The sequence below is a fragment of the Mustela lutreola genome, chromosome 3, assembly GCF_030435805.1.
Source record: "Mustela lutreola isolate mMusLut2 chromosome 3, mMusLut2.pri, whole genome shotgun sequence".
Lineage (NCBI taxonomy): Eukaryota > Metazoa > Chordata > Mammalia > Carnivora > Mustelidae > Mustela > Mustela lutreola.
Genome location: NC_081292.1, coordinates 90,373,061 through 90,385,231, shown reverse-complemented (window position 1 = coordinate 90,385,231; position 12,171 = coordinate 90,373,061).

The window sequence follows — 12,171 nt, the reverse complement described above, 5'->3', positions numbered from 1 at the left end:
CCTAGAAAAACAGCCATAATAACTGGCTGCTCTTTAATGATCCAGATCCTGCGGTAGGCAAAGAAGAGCTGGTTTTAGCCAGAGGATGATCTCCGTTTGTCTTCATGATCTGGCATTTCCTGCAAGCCAGGCATGGGGCTCTGCACTAGAGCTGCAAATGCTGGGGGGCCCTCACTGTCCCTTTTCTCTTCTCAGGGGGACAACGGGCATGTCCATGGTGCAGTGTGACAGGCTTTACCACAGGGAGAGAAAAGACTGCCAAGGGTAGGTTGGAGCTGGGAAAAGCCACTTAGGAACAGATTTTCAGGGGAGGTGATAGACAAGGGCAAAGCGAAGAATGAGGATGAGTGTGTCACGTTTCAAAGTGCCAGGAGGCAGCACAGTGCATTCAGGAAACTACAGCAAGTTCATGATAACCGACAGCTGATCTGGCAGCATCACCTTGGGGATGGAGGCTGAGCCCCGGGGTTAACACTGGGGTGAGATGGTTTGTATACTATGCCGAGGAGGTGAGGTACTACACTGTGGGGGCACAGGGAGCTACCGGAGGATTTCAAATATCAGAATCGTAACCATAATAGAGTATTTAATTGCATCCTAGCTTTCATCAAGGGTAAGATGCACTATAGTTTATGTTCGACTAAGAAAGAGAAATGCTGTCAGTTAAACTAGGATATGTCCTCAAGTGCAAGGTAAATGCCACCTTAAGAGATATTAAAATGGGGGGGGGGACAAATCGTAGAACAAGTAAACTGTGGTACTAGAATAATTAAGAAAGGTCGAACACTTGGATCAACAAAATAAGTGATTATTCCTTAACCATGTGCACCCAACTATATTAAGTCTTAGAACAAGAGACATTCTCATCTTGATGCCCCGCAGCTGTTAGGCCCAAGGTACAGAGGGCAGTAGTCAATGACCAGCAGGCCCCAAGTGCCATGTGCAGACTCTAAGAGCAACTGCCTTTGAGAGAGGAAACGGTTGAGAGTGGGCTTTCTGAGGTAGAGAAGTATTAGCTGGGAAAGTCGGAAAATTGACACAGAATCGGAATTGATGCCCCTACATGACAGAGTTGGTGAAACTTCCCTTCTCAGAGATCTTGAGGCTCCTCAGAAATGTATTTTTCATTTTGGACGGAACATTCAGGATAAATATGATCTGTTCGAGTTCCTGGTTCTCTCATCAGGACTGTTTCTTAGGCTTCACTGGTACAAGAAAAGGGTTTTGATAGACCAGGGTAAATCCTGACAAAAGCAAAGCACGGTATCGATGAAAAACTAACCACTCAGAAGAGAACAACAGATAAAAGGCCAGGCCGACCTGACCCTGCAGGATAGGTAAGGTTGGTCTGGCAACAGGGGTAGAGGGGAAGTGCCCATCTGCTGCTAGGAGAGCTAGAGAAGTCCCCTTCCCGAGAGACCACACCAGGAGAGGAGAGCAGTAGGTGCTGATGATGAAGAATATTTTAATCAGCAGAGAAGGTCAAAATGACAAAGTTCCAGGATCAGAGTAAACCTATGGGATCAAAAAATAAAAAAAAAAAGATTTTTTTGAAACGACTTTTTTTTTAAAGGAATTTAAACAAAAGTCCTTTATAACAGACAGTTGGCTGTTTAAACCAAAAGTACAACTCACTGAGAGAATCGCCGCATTATTTATTGGGGTAGAAAGGACCTGGAATGTAGAAAGACCCATTCTGTAGAGGAAAAAATAGAATCACTAACAGGTCTCAACCTTGCACAGCCAGTGGCTAGAATCCCTGGCTCATGAGACCCTGTGCTAGCAGGCCGCTAGAACCATCTCAACTATGTTAGTCTATCTTGGAAGCCAACAAGTGTTTGCCCAGTTAAGAGCACGGTAACAATCAGTCACGTTATGTTATAATGATTGTCGATATCTTTAAAAGCCTTGTCAAGTTCCTTTTTGAGTAACCCTCACCCCACCCTTAGAGAAATTTATCTGTGGTTCACCTCTTTGAAATATCTATTGTTGTTCCACATTTACCATAGCCAAAAAAAAAAAAAAAAAAAAAAAAAAGCTTTCTATTAACAAAGTGTTCAGAAGGGGGCGCCACTGGAAACAATGAGAGTTTTCGCAGCTGGGACAACTTTGTTGCAGAAACAGCTGAAAGCAATCAGGTCAGACAGAGCCAAGGGCTGGAGGGATTTTTAAAATTACAAAAACCGAACCAAATCAAACCAAAACAAAAATCATAACCAATGGCCAAGATTTCAAGGTTGCTACTAAAGGTATGACATTCTCCTAAGACATGCGTGTGACTTGATCAATATATTTCTATATTTATATTTGAAGAAGAAGGAACTATTTGATGCAGCAAATCCACATTGATTAAAAATTACCAGATAATGGGCTCTTGGGTGGCTCAGTGGTTTAGGCCTCTGCCTTCCGCTCAGGTCATGATTTCAGGGTCCTGGGATGGAGCCCCACATCAGGCTCTTTGCTCAGCGGGGAGCCTGCTTACCCCTTTCTCTCTGCCACCTCTCTGCCTACTTGTGATCTGTCAAATTGGTAAATAAGATCTTTAAAAAAAGAATTACTAGGTGAGAAAAACATCGAGGGTATGGGAAGGAAAATGATTTCACCTGATCTGACTAGGAAGTGGTTGAAGCCTGAATTAAAGTGCTATATAAAGAGTAAAGCCCTGGGAAATATATGGGGAAAAAATCCCTAGAAAAACAGCCATAATAACTGGCTGCTCTTTAATGATCCAGATCCTGCGGTAGGCAAAGAAGAGCTGGTTTTAGCCAGAGGATGATCTCCGTTTGTCTTCATGATCTGGCATTTCCTGCAAGCCAGGCATGGGGCTCTGCACTAGAGCTGCAAATGCTGGGGGGCCCTCACTGTCCCTTTTCTCTTCTCAGGGGGACAACCGGCATGTCCATGGTGCAGTGTGACAGGCTTTACCACAGGGAGAGAAAAGACTGCCAAGGGTAGGTTGGAGCTGGGAAAAGCCACTTAGGAACAGATTTTCAGGGGAGGTGATAGACAAGGGCAAAGCGGAGAATGAGGATGAGTGTGTCACGTTTCAAAGTGCCAGGAGGCAGCACAGTGCATTCAGGAAACTACAGCAAGTACATGATAACCGACAGCTGATCTGGCAGCATCACCTGGGGATGGAGGCTGAGCCCCGGGGTTAACACTGGGGTGAGATGGTTTGTATACTATGCCGAGGAGGTGAGGTACTACACTGTGGGGGCACAGGGAGCTACCGGAGGATTTCAAATATCAGAATCGTAACCATAATAGAGTATTTAATTGCATCCTAGCTTTCATCAAGGGTAAGATGCACTATAGTTTATGTTCGACTAAGAAAGAGAAATGCTGTCAGTTAAACTAGGATATGTCCTCAAGTGCAAGGTAAATGCCACCTTAAGAGATATTAAAATGGGGGGGGGGGACAAATCGTAGAACAAGTAAACTGTGGTACTAGAATAATTAAGAAAGGTCGAACACTTGGATCAACAAAATAAGTGATTATTCCTTAACCATGTGCACCCAACTATATTAAGTCTTAGAACAAGAGACATTCTCATCTTGATGCCCCGCAGCTGTTAGGCCCAAGGTACAGAGGGCAGTAGCCAATGACCAGCAGGACCCAAGTGCCATGTGCAGACTCTAAGAGCAACTGCCTTTGAGAGAGGAAACGGTTGAGAGTGGGCTTTCTGAGGTAGAGAAGTATTCGCTGGGAAAGTCGGAAAATTGACACAGAATCGGAATTGATGCCCCTACATGACAGAGTTGGTGAAACTTCCCTTCTCAGAGATCTTGAGGCTCCTCAGAAATGTATTTTTCATTTTGGACGGAACATTCAGGATAAATATGATCTGTTCGAGTTCCTGGTTCTCTCATCAGGACTGTTTCTTAGGCTTCACTGGTACAAGAAAAGGGTTTTGATAGACCAGGGTAAATCCTGACAAAAGCAAAGCACGGTATCGATGAAAAACTAACCACTCAGAAGAGAACAACAGATAAAAGGCCAGGCCGACCTGACCCTGCAGGATACGTAAGGTTGGTCTGGCAACAGGGGTAGAGGGGAAGTACCCATCTGCTGCTAGAAGAGCTAGAGAAGTCCCCTTCCCGAGAGACCACACCAGGAGAGGAGAGCAGTAGGTGCTGATGATGAAGAATATTTTAATCAGCAGAGAAGGTCAAAATGACAAAGTTCCAGGATCAGAGTAAACCTATGGGATCAAAAAATAAAAAAAAAAAGATTTTTTTGAAACGACTTTTTTTTTAAAGGAATTTAAACAAAAGTCCTTTATAACAGACAGTTGGCTGTTTAAACCAAAAGTACAACTCACTGAGAGATTCGCCGCATTATTTATTGGGGTAGAAAGGACCTGGAATGTAGAAAGACCCATTCTGTAGAGGAAAAAATAGAATCACTAACAGGTCTCAACCTTGCACAGCCAGTGGCTAGAATCCCTGGCTCATGAGACCCTGTGCTAGCAGGCCGCTAGAACCATCTCAACTATGTTAGTCTATCTTGGAAGCCAACAAGTGTTTGCCCAGTTAAGAGCACGGTAACAATCAGTCACGTTATGTTATAATGATTGTCGATATCTTTAAAAGCCTTGTCAAGTTCCTTTTTGAGTAACCCTCACCCCACCCTTAGAGAAATTTATCTGTGGTTCACCTCTTTGAAATATCTACTGTTGTTCCACATTTACCATAGCCAAAAAAAAAAAAAAAAAAAAAGCTTTCTATTAACAAAGTGTTCAGAAGGGGGCGCCACTGGAAACAATGAGAGTTTTCGCAGCTGGGACAACTTTGTTGCAGAAACGGCTGAAAGCAATCAGGTCAGACAGAGCCAAGGGCTGGAGGGATTTTTAAATTACAAAAACCGAACCAAATCAAACCAAAACAAAAATCATAACCAATGGCCAAGATTTCAAGGTTGCTACTAAAGGTATGACATTCTCCTAAGACATGCGTGTGACTTGATCAATATATTTCTATATTTATATTTGAAGAAGAAGGAACTATTTGATGCAGCAAATCCACATTGATTAAAAATTACCAGATAAGGGGCTCTTGGGTGGCTCAGTGGTTTAGGCCTCTGCCTTCCGCTCAGGTCATGATTTCAGGGTCCTGGGATGGAGCCCCACATCAGGCTCTTTGCTCAGCGGGGAGCCTGCTTACCCGTTTCTCTCTGCCACCTCTCTGCCTACTTGTGATCTGTCAAATGGGTAAATAAGATCTATAAAAAAAGAATTACTAGGTGAGAAAAACATCGAGGGTATCGGAAGGAAAATGATTTCACCTGATCTGACAAGGAAGTGGTTGAAGCCTGAATTAAAGTGCTATATAAAGAGTAAAGCCCTGGGAAATATATGGGGAAAAAATCCCTAGAAAAACAGCCATAATAACTGGCTGCTCTTTAATGATCCAGATCCTGCGGTAGGCAAAGAAGAGCTGGTTTTAGCCAGAGGATGATCTCCGTTTGTCTTCATGATCTGGCATTTCCTGCAAGCCAGGCATCGGGCTCTGCACTAGAGCTGCAAATGCTGGGGGGCCCTCACTGTCCCTTTTCTCTTCTCAGGGGGACAACCGGCATGTCCATGGTGCAGTGTGACAGGCTTTACCACAGGGAGAGAAAAGACTGCCAAGGGTAGGTTGGAGCTGGGAAAAGCCACTTAGGAACAGATTTTCAGGGGAGGTGATAGACAAGGGCAAAGCGGAGAATGAGGATGAGTGTGTCACGTTTCAAAGTGCCAGGAGGCAGCACAGTGCATTCAGGAAACTACAGCAAGTATATGATAACCGACAGCTGATCTGGCAGCATCACCTTGGGGATGGAGGCTGAGCCCCGGGGTTAACACTGGGGTGAGATGGTTTGTATACTATGCCGAGGAGGTGAGGTACTACACTGTGGGGGCACAGGGAGCTACCGGAGGATTTCAAATATCAGAATCGTAACCATAATAGAGTATTTAATTGCATCCTAGCTTTCATCAAGGGTAAGATGCACTATAGTTTATGTTCGACTAAGAAAGAGAAATGCTGTCAGTTAAACTAGGATATGTCCTCAAGTGCAAGGTAAATGCCACCTTAAGAGATATTAAAATGGGGGGGGGGGACAAATCTTAGAACAAGTAAACTGTGGTACTAGAATAATTAAGAAAGGTCGAACACTTGGATCAACAAAATAAGTGATTATTCCTTAACCATGTGCACCCAACTATATTAAGTCTTAGAACAAGAGACATTCTCATCTTGATGCCCCGCAGCTGTTAGGCCCAAGGTACAGAGGGCAGTAGCCAATGACCAGCAGGCCCCAAGTGCCATGTGCAGACTCTAAGAGCAACTGCCTTTGAGAGAGGAAACGGTTGAGAGTGGGCTTTCTGAGGTAGAGAAGTATTAGCTGGGAAAGTCGGAAAATTGACACAGAATCGGAATTGATGCCCCTACATGACAGAGTTGGTGAAACTTCCCTTCTCAGAGATCTTGAGGCTCCTCAGAAATGTATTTTTCATTTTGGACGGAACATTCAGGATAAATATGATCTGTTCGAGTTCCTGGTTCTCTCATCAGGACTGTTTCTTAGGCTTCACTGGTACAAGAAAAGGGTTTTGATAGACCAGGGTAAATCCTGACAAAAGCAAAGCACGGTATCGATGAAAAACTAACCACTCAGAAGAGAACAACAGATAAAAGGCCAGGCCGACCTGACCCTGCAGGATACGTAAGGTTGGTCTGGCAACAGGGGTAGAGGGGAAGTACCCATCTGCTGCTAGAAGAGCTAGAGAAGTCCCCTTCCCGAGAGACCACACCAGGAGAGGAGAGCAGTAGGTGCTGATGATGAAGAATATTTTAATCAGCAGAGAAGGTCAAAATGACAAAGTTCCAGGATCAGAGTAAACCTATGGGATCAAAAAATAAAAAAAAAAAGATTTTTTTGAAACGACTTTTTTTTTAAAGGAATTTAAACAAAAGTCCTTTATAACAGACAGTTGGCTGTTTAAACCAAAAGTACAACTCACTGAGAGAATCGCCGCATTATTTATTGGGGTAGAAAGGACCTGGAATGTAGAAAGACCCATTCTGTAGAGGAAAAAATAGAATCACTAACAGGTCTCAACCTTGCACAGCCAGTGGCTAGAATCCCTGGCTCATGAGACCCTGTGCTAGCAGGCCGCTAGAACCATCTCAACTATGTTAGTCTATCTTGGAAGCCAACAAGTGTTTGCCCAGTTAAGAGCACGGTAACAATCAGTCACGTTATGTTATAATGATTGTCGATATCTTTAAAAGCCTTGTCAAGTTCCTTTTTGAGTAACCCTCACCCCACCCTTAGAGAAATTTATCTGTGGTTCACCTCTTTGAAATATCTACTGTTGTTCCACATTTACCATAGGCAAAAAAAAAAAAAAAAAAAAAAAAAGCTTTCTATTAACAAAGTGTTCAGAAGTGGGCGCCACTGGAAACAATGAGAGTTTTCGCAGCTGGGACAACTTTGTTGCAGAAACGGCTGAAAGCAATCAGGTCAGACAGAGCCAAGGGCTGGAGGGATTTTTAAAATTACAAAAACCGAACCAAATCAAACCAAAACAAAAATCATAACCAATGGCCAAGATTTCAAGGTTGCTACTAAAGGTATGACATTCTCCTAAGACATGCGTGTGACTTGATCAATATATTTCTATATTTATATTTGAAGAAGAAGGAACTATTTGATGCAGCAAATCCACATTGATTAAAAATTACCAGATAAGGGGCTCTTGGGTGTCTCAGTGGTTTAGGCCTCTGCCTTCCGCTCAGGTCATGATTTCAGGGTCCTGGGATGGAGCCCCACATCAGGCTCTTTGCTCAGCGGGGAGCCTGCTTACCCCTTTCTCTCTGCCACCTCTCTGCCTACTTGTGATCTGTCAAATGGGTAAATAAGATCTTTAAAAAAAGAATTACTAGGTGAGAAAAACATCGAGGGCATGGGAAGGAAAATGATTTCACCTGATCTGACTAGGAAGTGGTTGAAGCCTGAATTAAAGTGCTATATAAAGAGTAAAGCCCTGGGAAATATATGGGGAAAAAATCCCTAGAAAAACAGCCATAATAACTGGCTGCTCTTTAATGATCCAGATCCTGCGGTAGGCAAAGAAGAGCTGGTTTTAGCCAGAGGATGATCTCCGTTTGTCTTCATGATCTGGCATTTCCTGCAAGCCAGGCATGGGGCTCTGCACTAGAGCTGCAAATGCTGGGGGGCCCTCACTGTCCCTTTTCTCTTCTCAGGGGGACAACGGGCATGTCCATGGTGCAGTGTGACAGGCTTTACCACAGGGAGAGAAAAGACTGCCAAGGGTAGGTTGGAGCTGGGAAAAGCCACTTAGGAACAGATTTTCAGGGGAGGTGATAGACAAGGGCAAAGCGAAGAATGAGGATGAGTGTGTCACGTTTCAAAGTGCCAGGAGGCAGCACAGTGCATTCAGGAAACTACAGCAAGTTCATGATAACCGACAGCTGATCTGGCAGCATCACCTTGGGGATGGAGGCTGAGCCCCGGGGTTAACACTGGGGTGAGATGGTTTGTATACTATGCCGAGGAGGTGAGGTACTACACTGTGGGGGCACAGGGAGCTACCGGAGGATTTCAAATATCAGAATCGTAACCATAATAGAGTATTTAATTGCATCCTAGCTTTCATCAAGGGTAAGATGCACTATAGTTTATGTTCGACTAAGAAAGAGAAATGCTGTCAGTTAAACTAGGATATGTCCTCAAGTGCAAGGTAAATGCCACCTTAAGAGATATTAAAATGGGGGGGGGGGACAAATCTTAGAACAAGTAAACTGTGGTACTAGAATAATTAAGAAAGGTCTAACACTTGGATCAACAAAATAAGTGATTATTCCTTAACCATGTGCACCCAACTATATTAAGTCTTAGAACAAGAGACATTCTCATCTTGATGCCCCGCAGCTGTTAGGCCCAAGGTACAGAGGGCAGTAGTCAATGACCAGCAGGCCCCAAGTGCCATGTGCAGACTCTAAGAGCAACTGCCTTTGAGAGAGGAAACGGTTGAGAGTGGGCTTTCTGAGGTAGAGAAGTATTAGCTGGGAAAGTCGGAAAATTGACACAGAATCGGAATTGATGCCCCTACATGACAGAGTTGGTGAAACTTCCCTTCTCAGAGATCTTGAGGCTCCTCAGAAATGTATTTTTCATTTTGGACGGAACATTCAGGATAAATATGATCTGTTCGAGTTCCTGGTTCTCTCATCAGGACTGTTTCTTAGGCTTCACTGGTACAAGAAAAGGGTTTTGATAGACCAGGGTAAATCCTGACAAAAGCAAAGCACGGTATCGATGAAAAACTAACCACTCAGAAGAGAACAACAGATAAAAGGCCAGGCCGACCTGACCCTGCAGGATAGGTAAGGTTGGTCTGGCAACAGGGGTAGAGGGGAAGTGCCCATCTGCTGCTAGAAGAGCTAGAGAAGTCCCCTTCCCGAGAGACCACACCAGGAGAGGAGAGCAGTAGGTGCTGATGATGAAGAATATTTTAATCAGCAGAGAAGGTCAAAATGACAAAGTTCCAGGATCAGAGTAAACCTATGGGATCAAAAAATAAAAAAAAAAAGATTTTTTTGAAACGACTTTTTTTTTAAAGGAATTTAAACAAAAGTCCTTTATAACAGACAGTTGGCTGTTTAAACCAAAAGTACAACTCACTGAGAGAATCGCCGCATTATTTATTGGGGTAGAAAGGACCTGGAATGTAGAAAGACCCATTCTGTAGAGGAAAAAATAGAATCACTAACAGGTCTCAACCTTGCACAGCCAGTGGCTAGAATCCCTGGCTCATGAGACCCTGTGCTAGCAGGCCGCTAGAACCATCTCAACTATGTTAGTCTATCTTGGAAGCCAACAAGTGTTTGCCCAGTTAAGAGCACGGTAACAATCAGTCACGTTATGTTATAATGATTGTCGATATCTTTAAAAGCCTTGTCAAGTTCCTTTTTGAGTAACCCTCACCCCACCCTTAGAGAAATTTATCTGTGGTTCACCTCTTTGAAATATCTATTGTTGTTCCACATTTACCATAGCCAAAAAAAAAAAAAAAAAAAAAAAAAAAAGCTTTCTATTAACAAAGTGTTCAGAAGGGGGCGCCACTGGAAACAATGAGAGTTTTCGCAGCTGGGACAACTTTGTTGCAGAAACAGCTGAAAGCAATCAGGTCAGACAGAGCCAAGGGCTGGAGGGATTTTTAAAATTACAAAAACCGAACCAAATCAAACCAAAACAAAAATCATAACCAATGGCCAAGATTTCAAGGTTGCTACTAAAGGTATGACATTCTCCTAAGACATGCGTGTGACTTGATCAATATATTTCTATATTTATATTTGAAGAAGAAGGAACTATTTGATGCAGCAAATCCACATTGATTAAAAATTACCAGATAATGGGCTCTTGGGTGGCTCAGTGGTTTAGGCCTCTGCCTTCCGCTCAGGTCATGATTTCAGGGTCCTGGGATGGAGCCCCACATCAGGCTCTTTGCTCAGCGGGGAGCCTGCTTACCCCTTTCTCTCTGCCACCTCTCTGCCTACTTGTGATCTGTCAAATGGGTAAATAAGATCTTTAAAAAAAGAATTACTAGGTGAGAAAAACATCGAGGGTATGGGAAGGAAAATGATTTCACCTGATCTGACTAGGAAGTGGTTGAAGCCTGAATTAAAGTGCTATATAAAGAGTAAAGCCCTGGGAAATATATGGGGAAAAAATCCCTAGAAAAACAGCCATAATAACTGGCTGCTCTTTAATGATCCAGATCCTGCGGTAGGCAAAGAAGAGCTGGTTTTAGCCAGAGGATGATCTCCGTTTGTCTTCATGATCTGGCATTTCCTGCAAGCCAGGCATGGGGCTCTGCACTAGAGCTGCAAATGCTGGGGGGCCCTCACTGTCCCTTTTCTCTTCTCAGGGGGACAACCGGCATGTCCATGGTGCAGTGTGACAGGCTTTACCACAGGGAGAGAAAAGACTGCCAAGGGTAGGTTGGAGCTGGGAAAAGCCACTTAGGAACAGATTTTCAGGGGAGGTGATAGACAAGGGCAAAGCGGAGAATGAGGATGAGTGTGTCACGTTTCAAAGTGCCAGGAGGCAGCACAGTGCATTCAGGAAACTACAGCAAGTACATGATAACCGACAGCTGATCTGGCAGCATCACCTGGGGATGGAGGCTGAGCCCCGGGGTTAACACTGGGGTGAGATGGTTTGTATACTATGCCGAGGAGGTGAGGTACTACACTGTGGGGGCACAGGGAGCTACCGGAGGATTTCAAATATCAGAATCGTAACCATAATAGAGTATTTAATTGCATCCTAGCTTTCATCAAGGGTAAGATGCACTATAGTTTATGTTCGACTAAGAAAGAGAAATGCTGTCAGTTAAACTAGGATATGTCCTCAAGTGCAAGGTAAATGCCACCTTAAGAGATATTAAAATGGGGGGGGGGACAAATCTTAGAACAAGTAAACTGTGGTACTAGAATAATTAAGAAAGGTCGAACACTTGGATCAACAAAATAAGTGATTATTCCTTAACCATGTGCACCCAACTATATTAAGTCTTAGAACAAGAGACATTCTCATCTTGATGCCCCGCAGCTGTTAGGCCCAAGGTACAGAGGGCAGTAGCCAATGACCAGCAGGCCCCAAGTGCCATGTGCAGACTCTAAGAGCAACTGCCTTTGAGAGAGGAAACGGTTGAGAGTGGGCTTTCTGAGGTAGAGAAGTATTAGCTGGGAAAGTCGGAAAATTGACACAGAATCGGAATTGATGCCCCTACATGACAGAGTTGGTGAAACTTCCCTTCTCAGAGATCTTGAGGCTCCTCAGAAATGTATTTTTCATTTTGGACGGAACATTCAGGATAAATATGATCTGTTCGAGTTCCTGGTTCTCTCATCAGGACTGTTTCTTAGGCTTCACTGGTACAAGAAAAGGGTTTTGATAGACCAGGGTAAATCCTGACAAAAGCAAAGCACGGTATCGATGAAAAACTAACCACTCAGAAGAGAACCACAGATAAAAGGCCAGGCCGACCTGACCCTGCAGGATAGGTAAGGTTGGTCTGGCAACAGGGGTAGAGGGGAAGTGCCCATCTGCTGCTAGAAGAGCTAGAGAAGTCCCCTTCCCGAGAGACCACACCA